Source organism: Pongo abelii, chromosome 9, assembly GCF_028885655.2.
Source record: "Pongo abelii isolate AG06213 chromosome 9, NHGRI_mPonAbe1-v2.0_pri, whole genome shotgun sequence".
Classification (NCBI taxonomy): domain Eukaryota; kingdom Metazoa; phylum Chordata; class Mammalia; order Primates; family Hominidae; genus Pongo; species Pongo abelii.
Genome location: NC_071994.2, coordinates 79,870,782 through 79,887,923, shown reverse-complemented (window position 1 = coordinate 79,887,923; position 17,142 = coordinate 79,870,782). Strand labels below are relative to the sequence as shown.

The 17,142-nt window shown below is 40.9% G+C and overlaps 1 protein-coding gene and 1 pseudogene across 3 annotated transcripts in view; both read left to right on the top strand.

The window, feature by feature from the left end:
• The window catches only part of RSF1 (remodeling and spacing factor 1), a 154,096-nt gene that overhangs the window by 681 nt on the left and 136,273 nt on the right, over positions 1-17,142 (top strand). Inside the window, exon 1 of one of the 3 annotated variants that reach the window (XM_054526063.2) lies at positions 568-687. The exons of the other annotated variants lie outside the window; for them this stretch is intronic. The gene's annotated coding sequence lies outside the window, so the exon portion shown is untranslated. Of the gene's footprint in view, positions 1-567; positions 688-17,142 lie in introns of those variants that run through there. 3 annotated transcript variants of the gene reach the window in all.
• Positions 6,152-7,114, top strand: LOC129048940 (small ribosomal subunit protein uS10-like; annotated as a pseudogene).

Sequence of the window (17,142 nt, the reverse complement as noted above, 5' to 3'; positions counted from 1 at the left end):
GAGGCGGGGCGGAGGCCCCCTAGGGCCACTCGGCCGGGCGGGGAGCTGAGGTGGAGGAGTTGCGGGCTAGGTGTGGGCTGGAGGCGGGGAGGGGTCATTGTGCCGGTCGACAGCCCCGGGGACTGCTTCTCCGCGGCGGAGGGCGGCCCCCCACCCCGTCTCCCCCTTGGCGGCGGGGGAAGGGGAGCGCAGGTTCCGGCCAGCTTTGCGCTTTTCTCCTCCTCCCCACCCTTACTCCCTCCCCTCCTCCCACCAGTCTTCCCGACCATCTCGGGGAAGGCTGGGCTCGGCTGCTCCGGACACCTCCTTATCTCCCTTCACCTGGGTGGGCGGGGGCCAGCGGACACTCAACTCTCCCTCCCTCTGTTGGGAACTCCCCCGAGAGATTTGTCCCTTTTCCCTTCCCCTCGAGGGCTGCTTTAACCCCTAAAACTCCTTCCTTGGAGTGGGGAGGTCTGTCTGCTCCTCCCCCACGGGAGGGGGTTCTTCTCCATTCTTGGTAGGGGGGCGAAGTCGGTTCAGCTCCACTTTGGAGAGGAGAGGGTTAATTCCTCCTCCATAGTTCTCCTTCCTCTCCCCACCTCCCCCAAAATAATAGACGAGCATCTCCCCACTTTTCCAATCCCTTCCCCCTTCATCTTGGCAGCCGGGCTCAGGCGAAGAAGTCGTCTCCCTCCCATTTGCACGGTAGGGTGGGGTGGTTAGTATGTAGGCTGGAGGAGGGGCTCTGACGGAGGGGGAAACAGTTGAAGAAGGTGCTTGTTGCTCATGTTTCTCTCTCTGGTGCCGCTGGTCTATTATTGGTGTTCGCAAGTGGTGCTCCTTCCACATAAGGCCACCGCGCGGGTGCAGGGCGCATGCTCTGCCCGGCCCCATTGAAACTTCCTGCTGCTGCTGCTGGTTCTTTTGCTGGAGCATCTCAGCGCTGCGCCTGCTGCCTCCAGCCTTCACACTGAGTGCTTATACTCACCCCCATTTATTCCCGATCCCTGCCTCTCCTTTTCTGGCACTTTTCTTTCCTCAGAGAAGGCTTTTTTGTTATACTCTGAGCATTGCCTTTATCTGGAAACAGCCCTTGGCTGGAGAAGAAACGTTTTCCAAATAGGTCTCTTTTTTTGTCCATATTAGCTGGCCAAAGTGGACTGGGTATTGTACAAGACAGATAGCTGTTTCCTTTCCAAGAAAGCAGGGTCGCTCTTCTATTCTCTATGTAAATGAAGAAGTTTCTGTTAACTGAATTTATTTGCATTGCTAGGAAGCGCCAAGTATGAAGTTCTTCAGAATATTACCTATAAAGAATCTGTATGATGTTATGGCTACCGAAGACTCAAATTAATACAGCAGTTATAATACAAGCCTACTAATGTCTTCTTACCTGTCCACATCCCCTCTACCTGTAACAAACTGGCTTACAAAAGGCTAATTTAAAAAATAGTACAAAATAGGAGGGTGACTAATTACATTATATAAAGGCTTCTCACAGAATTTGTTTAAAAATTAAGCTCCCATTGTAGTAATTTCATTATCAAATTGTATTTACATTCTTTTTTATGTTTTTATTTTTATTTGTTTTTGAGACGGAATCTCACTTTGTTGCCCAGGCAGGAATGCAGTGGCAGGATCTGGGCTCACTGCTACCTCCGCCTCCCAGGTTCAAGCGATTCTCCTGCCCCAGCCTCCCGAGTAGCTGGGATTACAGGTGTGCACCACCGCGCCCGGCTAATTTTTGTATTTTTAGTAGAGACGGGGTTTCACCATGTTTGCCAGGCTGATCTCGAACTCCTGACCTCGTGATCCACACACCTTGGCCTCCCAAAGTGCTTTACAGGCGTGAGCCACCAAGCCTGGCCCGTTTTTTAATTTTTAAGAAAGTAGTCATTGTGAAGTAGGATGCCTTAGTAAGTTGCTTTTAGGATGCCTTGGGAAGTGATAGTAATGTATCTCTCAGAGAACGAACTGTGGGCATTTGGGGAAAGGATGGCTAGCAAATTGTTTTGGTAATTTCTTTGTCCAGGTTGAAATGCATAGGTTTTCTGGGATGGCGTGGTATTTTGGGTAGTATATGAGATTGCTTGAATCTACATTTCTTTTAAGTATTTTGACCAGTGCATTTAGTTTATATTAATATCACAGGAATACAATATTAGAGTCAGTTTAATTGAATAGTGGTTCACTAAGTAAGTAAAAATGACAGGTAACCTGGGCTAAGAAGGATCATTTATTTCAGCCACTGCATTACCGTTGGTATAGAGTTGCTAAGGGGACTGATAATAATAGATCCTGTCATAAGGTGATCTTAGAATAATTATTAATTAATGTTACACAGTTCAGAACACTTGGCAAATGAGAAGTCTCTGCAGGTGAAATGCTGTTACTGTGCAGGGAAAAGATTTTCAGAACTTTGATGATGAACCATGATATCATCATCAAAGTTGGCTGGTTGGGTGAACCTCTATCGTTTTATCAGCTATTACAAACTTTCAGCCTGTTTCAAATAGCTGATAAAATGATAGTGGCTCAGCCAACAAGATTTGAACTGAGTCTTTTTGGGAAAGAGTTGTGGTGTACAAGAGTTTAAAGACATGGATTTAGTTCCTTGCAACTGTTCTCTGAAGTTGATAGTATTATTCCTATTTGGCAGGCATAGAAACTGAGGCTCAATAGATTACGGTGCTTAAGATTCTATAGTTAATGGTAGAATATGATTTCCAACCCAAGTCTGAGTCCAAAGCCACAAAATTATATACCTTGCCATAGGATCATGGTTTCCAAACTGCATCAAGGCACCCTAGAGCATTGTTGCCAACTCCATCTGATAGTTTAAATTTTCAAGTAGGATACAGTGGTAGCCGAAATTTGCTGGTTGCCAGATGAACTACTGCCTTGACATAGTTCATGGTTTCAAGATTGTGCTACATTTCTATAGATGATATGTCTTTGTGAAGCTGGTTTTTTAGCGGTTGCTGTGGTAAAATGCACAAAAAAGTCAGTATGCAGCAGCAAAGAGGATAGCAGGGTCCACTCTGATTCCAAGGTTTGAAAAGTTGTGCAGTAATACACATTTCACAAGTAATTATGGTTAAGAATGAAGTAAAAACATTATTTGTTGAAATTTAGCTAAGTTGTTTTTTCACATGGCTACTGACTACTTAATAAGTGGAAGTGTTATTATTTCTGGCCTAGGGCTGCTGTGAGAAAACTACTGAGATACTGAGAGTGCCGTGAACCTAGAACGTTTGAGAACCTTTGCTCTAGAAACTATCATTGAATTTTGGGGCCAGAAAGAACGGACTATTGTGTCATTGCCTTTATTTTTCAGGAGGAAAATCAAGCTACAGAGAGAGATTTCAAGTGTATACAGCTAACTGTTGGTGTTAGTCAAGTTCTTATTTGAAAAGCCCACATATATGCTGAAATTGTCAACAAAAAATTTAGATTTATAGTTGATACTAGTTATAAAAGGATGTGCCAAATGAAGGTGGTGTTTTATCCTCCTCTCCCTGCGGTCTACTTTAGTCCTCCCAATTCTGTGCTTTGTGTGGACTTCCCCAGGTTTCTCCTAACTGGAGGTAGATGATGGTGGTTATGGATAAGGTCGACATTGACTTTGTGAGATCCCTGACACCCAAGGCTCCTAAGTATCTTTCCTCTCCTGCAGAGAATATTTCTTTTCAAGAGGAAACTATACTACTGTATTCTTTAAAAACAGTCTGGATATTGGTTGAGATGTTATATATATCTAATAAGTTTATTAAGGTAAATACAGATAATGTGTTAAGATTCTCATAGTTTATACTATGGTTGGCTGAATTAGTTGTATGATATTAAGGAAGTTGAGCCATTAGTTTTTTGTTTCATTTTTGCATTTAATTTTAATGATTTGAATTTCAACTCAAAGTCAAAATATCAAAGTTAAAAAAATGCCTTTTTAACTGGAATTGTAACTATAACTTACTATGGTTTCTCTTACTGGTACTGTAACTGATCTGTGTGTGACAATATATTTTTAGGTGCATTTGATAAAGTGGAAGGGTGATTACTGTAACTGGGGCCACATGTGTTGATTTAAACAAAAGATTTTACCAGGTGCATGTACTAGAGGTTGCATGAGTTTACAGTGGTAGACACTGATAGGGCATACATACATTAATAGTAGTATTGCTGGGGCCAGAGCCTGGTTAGGTTGAAACTTTTTAGTTGTGTCTCTTCTGCCTTTGAAAAGTAAATATTCTTTAGGGCACTTATTAGATAAAAAGAGAGAAATAGATTTCATCTCCACTATTTTTGATATGTCGTAAAGTTACAGAGGTTTGGAGGGAGGTTGTTGGCATTGTCCTAGGAACTAGGAGGTAATGGAGACAGAGGGACTTGTCTGGCTAACATGGGCCTTTTAATGCAAACTGGCTTACTTTTTAGTATTTTAATGATTAAAAAGTTTGCCTTAAATTTGATGTTTTGTTAAGTTCTTAAACAGACCTCACTGGTAAGAAGGTAAGTAAGCATTTATTAGTGAGTTCATTCACTTAATATGTGTATTGAGCATCTGCTATGTACAGATGTAGCTACAGTAAATAGTGGGGATTTTTTTTTTTTTTAAATTAAACATGAGCCTTTTAAAAGAAATTTCTAATCTACTAAGAAATAGCTAAACTGAGCTTGAAACTAATGACATCATTCAAAGACTTATTTTTTTCCTCTCAGATTTTATCAAGTGGAGCAATAGTCTGTGCATTCTAGTCTACAGTTGTAAACTAAAATTATCTTACAATTTTATGGTGAGATGTATGACCACATGCAATATGAAAAAGAATAATTCAGGCCTAAAGTACATGTTAAACTGAATCATGTATTCAAGGAAGACAGTTATGTGTGTCGTTAGATTTAATAAAATTTTCTCTACCTGATGGATATAGTCTTAATATATTATGCTTGGTTTTTTTTGTTTGTTTTCTGTTTTTATTGTAGAGTAGATCTCACAAAAGGTATTAGGGTATTTTCTATTTTCTTTTAAAAACATTTAATTATATGGGCAAGTATAATGTACACTTTGTAATTACATATATTCTAGCAGGCTTTGATTTATAATTTGTTTAGCTTTATATGGTCATATCTGTAAGTTAGGTTTACATTAGCTAACTTTTAAACATTTTTGCTCCCTCTTGTACAGTTGGGCACAAGCAGTGCCTCCAGGCACATTGATGCCTAAACTAGAGAGAACAGCAGGCATTCTCTCCTTTCTCTTCCACTTCCCCTTTACTTCCATTTCCTGATCTTCATGTCTGAAGTTGCACCACCTTTAGCCATTTGAAGGGACTGCTTCTTCCATTTTACGCTTTCTTTCACTTGTATGCCATGAACTGCAGTGCCTGCTAGCTCAGTGTGCTCCGTATGAGGTTTGCACCAGTGTGTTAGGAAGAAGGGAGGCACTGAAATTCAAAAAAACCCATATTTTGGGGGTTTCCAAGTCACTAAACGATTGAACCACAATAATAGAGGAAACGGACTTAAACAGTATTAAACTGGTATTGCTTCAAACATTATCAAAGGATTTCTGAGGTGAATGCCTACTTTATAAAAATGTATTTTTTTGGCTGGGCACGGTGGCTCATGCCTGTAATCCCAGCACTTTGGGAGGCCCAGGCAGCGGATCACCTGAGGTCAGGAGTTTGAGACCAGCCTGGCGAACATGGTGAAACCCCATCTGTACTAAAAATACAAAAATTAGCCAGACCTGGTGACAGGTGCCAGTAATCCCAGCTACTCGGGAGACTGAGGCAGGAGAATCGCTTGAACCTGAGAGGCAGAGGTTGCAATGAGCCAAGGTGGTGCCAGTGCACTCCAGCCTGGGTGACAGAGCGAGACTCTGTCTTTTTTTTTTGCCCCCAGAGTTAGGGCCTTGAATTCCTGGGCTCAAGAAATCCTCCTGCCCCAACCTCCTGAGTAGTTGGAACTACAGGCGCATGCCACCATGCCTAACTAATTTTTAAAAGTTTTTTTGGTAGAGAATGAGGTCTTGCTATATTGTCCAGGCTGGTCTTGAACTCCTGGCCTCAGGTGATACTCCCACCTCGGCCTCCCAAAGTGCTGGGGTTACTTGCATGAGTCACCACTTGTGGCCAAAACTTTTTTTTTTTTTTTTTTTTTTTGAGACAGTCTCGCCCTGTCGCCCAGGCTGGAGTGCAGTGGCGCGATTCTGGTTCACTACAACCTCTGCCTCCTGGGTTCAAGTGATTCTCCTGCCTCACGCTCCCAAGTAACTGGGATTACAGGCATGCACCACCATGCCTGGCTCATTTTTATGTGTTTAGTAGGGACAGGTTTTGCCATGTTGGTCAGGCTGGTCTTGAACTCCTGGCCTCAGGTGATCCAGCCACCTCGACCTCTCAAAGTGCTGGGATTACAGGCATGAGCCACTTTGCCCAGCCACTTCTTATTTTTATCCTGAGTTTAGGGATGTGTTAAGTTGTATTAATTCTCCATTATCTGTGTGTGTGTGTGTGTGTGTGTGTGTGTGTGTGTGTGTGTCCTTTTACAAATTATAAATGGCCACTCTTTGAGGAAGTCACGGTGGTAGGTGCTGCGGATCGCTGATCCGCAGGCTCCTGCTCCTTACTCACTGCTGTTCGCTCTCGCCGAGGAACAAGTCAGTCAGGAAGCCATGCAGCAGCTATGGCTTTGAAGGTTACCGGAAAAACACGCGTGGAGCCGGAGGTGGCAATTCACTGAAATTGAATTACTCTAATGAGCCGCAACATAAAATCCCTGGAAAAGGTGTGTGCTGACTTCATCAGAGGAGCAAAGGCAGAGAATCTCCAAGTGAAAGGACCAGTTCGAATACCTACCAAGACTTTGAGAATCACTACAAGAAAAACTCCTTGTGGTGAAGGTTCTAAGACATGGAATCCTTTCCAGATGAGAATCCACAAGCGACTCATTGACTTGCACAGTCCTTCTGAGATTGTTAAGCAGATTGCTTCCATCAGTTTGAGCCAGGAGTTGAGGTGAAAGTCACCATTGCAGATGCTTAAGTCAACTATTTTAATAAATTGATTACCAGTTGTTAAAAAAAATTATAAATGGCAGACTTGATCCCATTGATCATTAGACTACTTTCACGTTTTGCTCAGAATTAAGTTTTAATACTCATTTAAAAATACTTATCAAATAAATTTGGTTTCTCTCAAAGTAAGTTGTGTAAGATATTCTGATTTTAGCAAATTATTTCATAATTTGTGCCTTTCTATTAATAAACAGAAGAAGCAGGGATGAGGTGGTGAGGAATTTGCAGTGTTTATTTAATCTTACCAGTTTAGAGGCTGGACAAAGAGCAAGAATGAAAAGTTATGCTTAGAATGTTTGTCCAAAATTAAGGTGATCTTTTCAGTGTAAGAACATGAGTTGTGAGGGCACACCAAGCAGAAACTACACCAGACTGATTTTTTTTTTTTTTTTTTTTTGAGATGGAGTCTCCCTCTGTCGCCCAGGCTAGAGTGTAGTAGTGCAATCCCAGCTCACTGCAACCTCTGCCTCCTGGATTCAAGCGATTCTCCTGCTTCAGCCTCCTGAGTAGCTGGGATTACAGGTGCCCGCCACCACGCCCAGCTAATTTTTTTGCATTTTTAGTAGAGATGGGGTTTCGCCATGTTGGCCAGGCTGGTCTCAAAAACTCCTGACCTCAAGTGATCTGCCCGCCCCGGCCTCCCAAAGTGCTGGGATTACAGGCGTGAGCCACCACATCCAGCCCGAACTGATTTTAAGAAAGGAGCATGAGGGCAAAACTTGACAGCAGACAGACCAGGCTTCAGCCTCCTATAGTTGAACAAGGATTGCTTGAAGAGCAACATGAAGTATATAATGTATATATGGCTCATGTAAGCAAGAGTTCCCCCAGAAAGATTTCATAGTGAAGGTTGAGTCTGTATTTATTTTTAGACTCTAAGCTTTTTTCTCCAGTATTTGTACATGTTTATCTTAATCATTTTCTGGATAGTAGGATTATATAGTTTTTTCCCTTTGGTTTTTCTTACATTTTTTCACATTTCATTTCCTATGTTAATTGTGCATTTCTTTGATAATCACCAAAAAAATTATTTAAAACTAGATTTCTAAAAAGGCTTTATAAAAGGAAAATTGAATTTCTGCTTGTATTTATTTACTCTTTTTTTAAAAGACAGGGTCTAACTCTGTCACCCAGGCTGGAGTGCAGTGGCTTGTTCTCTGCTGACTGCAACCTCTACCTCCCAGACTCAGGCGATCCTCCCATTTCAGCGTCTCAAATTGCTGGGGACCACAAGCATGTGCCACCACACCCAGCTAAATTTTTTTTGTATTTTTAGTAGAGACAGGGTTTCATTATGTTGCCCAGGCTGGTCTCAAACTCCTGGGCTCAAGCAATCCACCTGACTCAGCCTCCCAAAGTGCTGGGATTACAGGCGTGAGCCACCAAGCTCAGCCTATTTATTTATTCTTAATCTTGAATGACCTCTTACAATGAATGTTACTATCATCTGCCCAAGTCACTCAGATCAGAAACCAAGGAGGCATCCTAGACCTTAGCCTCTGACACTTTCTTTGATACCAAGTTATATTGAGTCTGTTTATCCCCTTTTATATTCAACTTTGCTTTTCTGTTCTCATTGCTAGTTTTAATCACGCTGAACTGCTTTCACATCTCTGAAGATGTGAAAGGTTGTTTTAAATTTATGCTTTTTCTTCATCCTCCTGCCACTGAGTCGAATATCCCATCCCCATCTTCCTTCCCTTGCGTGCTCACTGTACCCGTCATTAGTCTGCTCTTTAAGCATCAAATGCTCTGTGGAAAATTTCCTTCTTTCTGTCTCTCAAGTTAAATTAACCACTTCAATCTCCTTACCCTGCATGTACACTTTGTAGATTTTATGCCACAGTACTCATAACACTTTTTGCAGTTACTGCGTAGCCTACGAGATGGTAAACTCTTTGAGGACAGGGTTTCTTATTTTATCACCAGCAATTGGTGGGTAATAGCAAATATGTAGTAAATGTTTGTGAAATTAATAGTTTTCCTCAACTTACTATAGGACCATGTTCTGCTCTAAAACTTTGAAGTTAAAGCCTAGTCTGTGATAGCTTAGTACAGTGGTGGGCAATCTACAGCCTGTCCTCTATCTTTGTAAATAAGGTTTTATTGGTATACAGCCATGTTCATTTGTTTACATACTGTTGTCTGTAGCTGCTTTCACACAACTGTGGCAGAGTTGAGTGATTGTCACAGAGAACATACAACTTCAAAACCTAAAGTATTGGGCTGGGTATGGTGGCTCATACCTGCAATCCAAGCACTTTCGGAGGATTGTCTGAGTCCCAGAGGTTGAGGCTGATCATGCCACTGCACTCCAGCCTGGGTGAAACAGAAAGACCCTGTCTCAGAAAAAAACAAAACCCAAAACCTGAAGAACTTATTATCTGTCTAGCCCTTTACAGAAAAAAATTTGCTGATCTTTATTCCAGTGTATGAAGATGGAAGTCTTATCAGATGATGATCTCTGTGTTTGAAAATACATTTAGAACCAGTATAATACAAATTTCCAGCCTCGCCAACATGGTGAAACCTGGTCTCTGTTAAAAATACAAATTAGTTGGATGTGGTGGGATACACCTGTAATCTCAGCTACCTAGGAGGCTGCCACATGACAATTGCTTGAACCCAGGAGGCAGAGATTACAGTGAGCCATGGTTATGCCATTGCACTCCAGTCTGGGCAACAGAGGGAGACTCCACCCCTCTCCCCTGCAAAAAATAAAAATAAGAAAGAACCAATATAATACAAATTAAATGCCTAGAATGTCCTGTGAATGAAACTTAGTGGACAGTAGTCTCCCCAATATTGATCTAATTTTACATCCAACTGTTTTAGTATTAATTACTCCTTTTGGGTTAGGTGAGTCTAAAAGCTTTTTTGTTAACAAGGTGATGACATTACATTGAACTAAATTTCTTTCATTCAAGAGTAGCCACGGCTACCTCTGCCTAATTGTCATCAGGCAATGCCAGAATGGGAGCCATGTGACATGGTAATTGGTAGTAAGGGTAAGAGTTGTAACATTGCTGCTATACTGGCCTCAAAGTCTTATCCAAGTGGACTGATTAGGTGAGGGTAAGGTTGGATGAATAGTGATGCCGTGTACTCAGATGGGAAAGGATGTAGTTATTAAAGGTAGGACTTAAAAGATTTACTTAGGTTACTTAGAGGACACAGGACTGGGAAAGAATGTACTAGATAATAGCTTACTAGTAAGTGGGATTAAATGCCTTGGTCATCAGTGTATTTTGCAGTAAAAGTGCAGTACTGGTTATGAAGCTTAGGCATGTGTTATGCTAGATATCTCAGGGAATTTGATACTCATTCTTTTCCTTTTGTCCTTAGCATCCTCACAGTTGGCTCTGCAAATAAATATAATTGCCATTTCTTCAATGTTTAGATGTTAAAAGTGTTTTAGGAAAAGAAAATTAGGTAGAATGAGTTATTCCAAATAATCCATTCTAACTTGCTTTTGGTATTTGGAGTTTGGGGATATAGCAAGATGGTACTATTGGAAAAGTTTGATTAATCAGAAGTATAATGGAGCTTACTTTATATTCCCATTAAAGTCTTGCCAATCTCCAGTTTATCAGAACCATAAATAAACCATCTACAGCAGCACTAACTTGGTCTGGCATCTGAATTCAGACATTCCATAATATTCCTCATTTTAGAGGTTTTTTTGTCCTATGAATTTTGACTGTGGTCAACTGGTTTCTCCTTGCTATCTTTTTGCCTCATGGCCTTTTCATTTTATAACCTATCTTCTATTATTACCTAGTTGTATTCAACATGATAACTATATCTCACTCCTTTAGTGTCCTATTTTCCCGTATTTTGGACTTCCCCTTTAAACCTTAATTATCTTCTCCATTCTTATCTTTCATAGAAAAATAGATTACAAAAATGCAAAAATAAGGGGCTTTGTAGTATGCATGCTTTACCATAATTTTATAGGTTAAATGCCTGTAGTAGTACTGTTGTAATTATCAGAGCTTACTGTTGAGCCAGACTCCATGATAAAGTCATCTACCAAGATTATCTTATTTAATCCTTAGAGCCACTCTATTTATAGTGTCATTATTTTTATTTTATAGATAAGGAAACTATTTAGAGAGGTAAAGTAACTTGCCTGAAGTCACACAGTGTTAAAGGGTTGGAGAAAATTTTGATAAAAAGATACTTGTAATGCTGTGGGAATTTAAAACTGGGTAAGTCTGGCTTCAGAGCCCAACTCTTAACCAGTGTTTTGTCCCCACAGGTATGCTCTTAACAATGATTGTAGTGTGATCCACAGTACTATGGTTGTGGTCTGAACACTAAGCAATGATCTGAACACTTAAGCTTCTGAGTCAGATAACGTAGCATATTTTCCCACTCACCTCTTTTTACTTTAAAAGTTTTAATTTTATTAGCATGAACATTATTTTTAAAAGGTATAATATTTGAATGGGATACTAAAATATATTGAAACCAAAGAACTACAAGTCATAGGTGCAGTTGAATGCCTTGATATTTGAACATGAATCTTAACCAGCTTTTCATCATTGCTTGGGAAAATCCTAGTCTTCCTCACACTTTGAAATAATTTTCTTGTTGTTGTTGTTGTGTTTTTTTGTTTAGACAGAGTCTTTCTCTGTTGCCCAGGCTGCAGTGCAGTGGCATGATCTCGGCTCACTGCAACCTCCACCTTGGGTTCAAGTGATTCTCCTGCCTCAGCCTCCTCAATAGCTGGGAGTACAGGCACGCACCATCATGCCCAGCTAATTTTTGTATTTTTAATAGAGACAGGGTTTCACCATGTTGTCCAGGCTGGTCTTGAACTCCTGACCTCAAGTGATTTGCCTGCCTTGGCCTCCCAAAGTGCTGGGATTACAGATGTGAGCCACTGCACCCAGCCTAATTTTTTTATTTAAAAAAATTTTTTAATGGGATTGGCTCAATGAAATAATTTTCTTCTTGAATATTTTGGAAATTAGACTTCATCTCCTGTACCTATAAAAGTTTTGTGCATTGTGTTATCAAATGCCTCCAGAGTGTGTTCCTGTGCTGCCATGACTTCCATTTACCCTAATTAAAGCAATTGTCTTTTCCTTGTAGTTCAGTGTTTTTCAGCCCTTATGATAATCATGTGTCATTAACTATGGGCTGTGCATTAGAAGCCCTTGAATCCCTCTGAAAAATACTGATGCCTAGGCCTTAACAATGCTCCATTGAAATCAGAATCTCTGGGGATTGAGGCCCTGGCATCAGTGATTTTAATGTGTAATCAGGAATGTCTGTTCTTACCTATTTGTCCTAATACTTCAAATTTTGTCTTAAACTCTATATGCTCAGATTAAAGTCTGTTTTGTCTGGTATTAGCACAGCCACTTCAGCTGTCTTTTGTTTACTTTGCGTGGTGTGTTCCTTTCCATCCTTTTAACCTCCTTGTGTCTTTGATTCTAAATTTTGTTTCTTGTAGACAGCATATATTTGTATCATGTTTGCTTGATCTTGTTTACATGAATATAGTTATGCAGGCAGTTATAATACAAAGTATAACTGCTGTTTAGAGTAATTCTAGGGTGCTTTGGGAATATAAATGAGCAAGTACCTAATTTTGGCCAGGGGAAATCATAACATCACTGTGGGCATTATGGAAATTTGAATGGTTGAGTAAAAGTTGGAAAAGCATTCGAGGCAGGGAACAGCATGGGAAAAGGCATAGAAGTTTCTGAAAATGTGGCATGTATGGGAAATTGTAACCTAACTGTACACATTAGGTTTCTGATAAGGTTTGTGGTTGAGGAACTTAAGACCATATGAGAAAATTAGATTGGGAGTTATAAATGATTTGCATGTATTTTTCCCTTCTTTAAAGTAAAAATGTAGCACATTAAATAAAGGCAACATGCCAGTGACTGACAATAAATTCTGTAAGGAATTCATTTTCTCTTATTCACTCTATTTCTAGCCTAGTATTTAGCATATAGTAGATACTCAAATGTTAGTTGAATGAATGTGTCACATATTTCAAAATATTTTTAGATTTTCTCTTCATCCCTTGTTTGCTAGACATTTTTCAGGGTATAACTCTTTTTTCTTTTGGATATAGCTTGTAAAGATATACATTACTGAATTCTCACCCCCTCCTCCCTTCTTTTTTCACTCGTTTAATTTTTTTTTTTTTTAAATGACTCAGGTGTTTCCTTCTGGGTCCTCCCCATCTTTGGTCTTTCTTTTCTTCCTTTCTTTCTTTCTCTTTATTTAGAGAGAGGGTCTTGCTCTGTTGCCCAGACTGCAGTGCAGTGGTGCAGTCATAGCTCACTGCAACATAGAACTCCTGGACTCAAGTGATCTTCCTGCCTCAGCCTCCCAAGTAGCTAGCACTACTTGTGCCCCTACACTTGGCTAGTTAAAAAAAAAAAGTCTTTTTTTATAGAGATGGGTGTTGCTACATAGTCCAGGCTGGGTTTTATAATAGTGCCTGAGATGCCTGAGATGGAAAATCTTTGGGTAATCACTCAACTCATTTTTTGGGTTATTTGGTTATACCATGTCTTAACTGCATGAAAAGCATATGTTATTAACCTCTTCTAAGCTTATTTTTATTTGAATCCTCTGAGTATAGTTAAAAATTCAGTTTTTCATTTATCTTTCCCAAGACACCATGAGGGAAAATTCATTATTCCGTTTCTGTTATTTACTTTTTTTTTTTTTAAGAGCCCCACCCCAGTTTCTCTGAATGGATTTATATGATCTTCACCAGGGGTGACCTGAAATTCTCATTTCTGAAACAATTCTTTTGGGGTGTTGGAAAGGCAGTGGGCAGTTTGGGGTGGTGATAGGGAAACCAGCTGGAGGTTGTTATAATATTACATTCCTATTGTGGGAGAGTTGGGGAAGTGGCCATAGGGAGTGAGAGAAAAGGCTAGATCTGAGAAAGAGAAGTTGCAGGTAGAATAGATAAGGACTTAGTTAATGGATTGATGCAAAGTGTTTTGAGTAGGAATAGTATTAATTTCCAGACTTCTGGCTTGGAGAGTGAGTAGTTAGTAGTTCCATTTACTGAGGAGGGAAACAGCTGAAAAGACCCAGCATTCGTTTATAGGGAAAATATGTGACTTTCTAGTTTTAAGCAATCAGAATTCTGGTAACTTACATATAAGTACTATTTGAAGCACTACCATGTTAATTTCATAGCTTTCTAAAAGCTTACTTGAATGAACAGATTATAGCAATATATCATATTTTACAATTCTTGTTTTTGTGAATTAAGTTGTTACATACATGTATATATATGCTATATAAACGTTAAGTATGCATTTAACATGCTTTTAAGAAGAATTTTTTTAGAGTGCCTTATTTATGTACGTAAGGTAATTAAAATTAACTTTAATTAACTATCTTGGCATTTGTGCCCAATTGTTTTCTCTTATAGGTAAAGTTTTCTTTAGTGAGATAATCTGTCTTTTCTTTTTTTTTCTTTTTTTTTTTTTTTTTGAGATGGAGTCTCGCTCTTTCTCCCAGGCTGGAGTGTAGTGGTGTGATCTCGGCTCATTGCAATCTCTGCCTCCTGGGTTCAAGCAATTCTCCTGCCTCAGCATGCCACCACGCCTGGCTAAGTTTTGTATTTTTAGTAGAGACAGGGTTTCACCATGTAGGCCGGGCTGGTCTCGAACTCCTGACCTCAGGTGATCCACCCACCTCAGCCTCCAAAGCATGGGGACTACAGGCACGAGCGTGTGCTCTGCCAAGACATTCTGTCATTCTTATTTGCAAAAAAAAGGTTGTTGTAATTTTAGAGATTGCTTTTTTCTGCTAGGTACAGAGATTTGATACTTACTGGGCATCCTTTTTGTTCCTTTCTCCCCACAAAGAAACAAACGGGAGCTTCCAATAACTTGAAATACCACTCTAGATAAATAAACACATGTTTAATATATAGTGTGGATTTAGTTCATTGTAGATGAGAAGTACACATAAGTGATATGTGTGTTTGTGGGGGTTGAAAGTTGTTAAAGAGATTCTTGATTGATCTTGAAAAATTGTCTAGAAGAAATATAATTTGACTTGAATTCCAGCTGAGGAACAACTCTTTATCCAGCCTTTTTTGAGACAAGGTCTTGCTCTGTTACCCAGGCTGGAGTATAGTGGTGGAATCACGGCTCACTGCAGCCTTGACCTGAGCTCAAGCTATCCTTCCACCTCAGCCTCCTGAGTAGCTGGGACCACAGGAACGTGTCACCATACTCAGCTAATTTTTTTTTTTTCTAGAGATGGAGTCTCACTGTGCTGCCCAGGCTGGTCTTAAACTTCTGGGCTCAAGTGATCCACCCACTTTGGCCTCCCAAAGTTCTGGGATTACAGGCGTGAGCCACCGTGTCTGGCTTTCCAACTATTAGACACCATGTGCTTATATAGACCTGTAATATTATTTGAGCTATAAGTAAAGTCTGGTCTCATGCCATTTAATTAGTGAAGGATGGTTCCATCATTTTACAAGATAGAATGTCACCAACAAGACTGTCCCCATTTCACATGCCAGCTACAGGTGGGGTCCCCATGCTACCTGCCCTTCTATCTGACTGGCTACAAATCTGAGGATTTCCCATAACCCACCTCAGGTTCTGTAATTCACCAGAATGACTCACAGAACTCAAGAAAGTGCTTTATTTACAGTTATGGCTTTACTATAAAGAATACAACATAAGACCAGCCAGATGAAGAGACACATAGGGCAAGGTCTGGAAGGGTCCTGGATGCAGAGCTTCTGTGCCCTCTCCCTGTAGAATCAGGGCATGTCACCTTCCCAGCACATCATTGTGTTCACCAGTCAGGAAACTGCTCAGTATGACAGTTTTTTGTTTCTGTTTTCAGGCAGGGTGTTGCTCTGTTGCCCAGGCTGCAGTACAGTGGTGCAATATGGCCCACTGCAGCCCTGAGCTCCTGGGCTCAAGCGATCCTCCTGCCGAGTAGGAGGGACTACGGGCACATGTTACCATGCCCAGTTAATTTAGTTATGTTTTTCTAGAGATGGGGTCTCACTATATTGCTCAGGCTGATCTTGAATTTCTGGCCTCAAATGATCCTCCTGCCTTGGCCTCCCAAAGCGCTAGGATTATAGGTGTGAGCCACCACACTTGGCCATGCGTAACAGCTTTTTTTTGAGATGAAGTCTCACTCTGTTGCCCACACTGGAGTGCAGTAGCATGATTTTGGCTCACTGCAACCTCCGCCTTCAGGTTTAAGCGATTCTCCTGCCTCAGCCTCCTGTGTACCTGGGATTACAGGCGCGCACCACCATGCCCGGCTAATTTTTGTATTTTTATTAGAGACAGGGTTTCACCATCTTGGCCAGGCTGGTCTGGAACTCCTGACCTCAAGTGATCCACCCACCTTGGCCTCCCAAAATGCTGGGATTACAGGCGTGGGCCACTACGCCCAGCCAACATAACAGTTTTTATTAGGGTATTTGTTTTGTGATGGAACTCACTCTTGACTGGGCACAGTGGCTCATGCCTGTAATCCCAGCACTTTGGGAGGCCGAGGTGGGTGAATCGCTTGAGCTCAGGAATTCAAGACTAGCCTGGGCAACATGTTGAACCCTGTCTCTACAGAAAATAAAAAAATTAGCTGGGTTTGGTGACATGCAACTGTAGTCCTGGTTACTTGGGGCACTGAGGCGGGAGGATCGCTTGAGCCCAGGAGGTAGAGGCTCCAGTGAGCCATGGTTGTGCCACTGCACCCCAGCCAGGGGAACAAAGTGAGACCCTATTTCAAAACAAACAAAAGAACTCACTCTCTAGCTCCTATCCTGTCCCTGGAGGTTGGGCTGATACTACGTGGCTTAAAGCCCCTACCATCTAATCTCACAATAGGTCCTTCTGGCATGGCTAGCCCCTATCCCGTCCCATTTGTTCATAGTATATAATGTCTTTCATATATTGCTGAATTCAGTTTGCTAGGTTTTTGTTTGTTTTTTAGAGATGAGGCCTCATTCTGTCACCCAGGCTGGAGTGAGAGGCACTAGAGAGGCACTATATATCATAGTTTGCTAGTATATTGTTGAAAGTTTTTTTCTTATAATATCTTTTAAA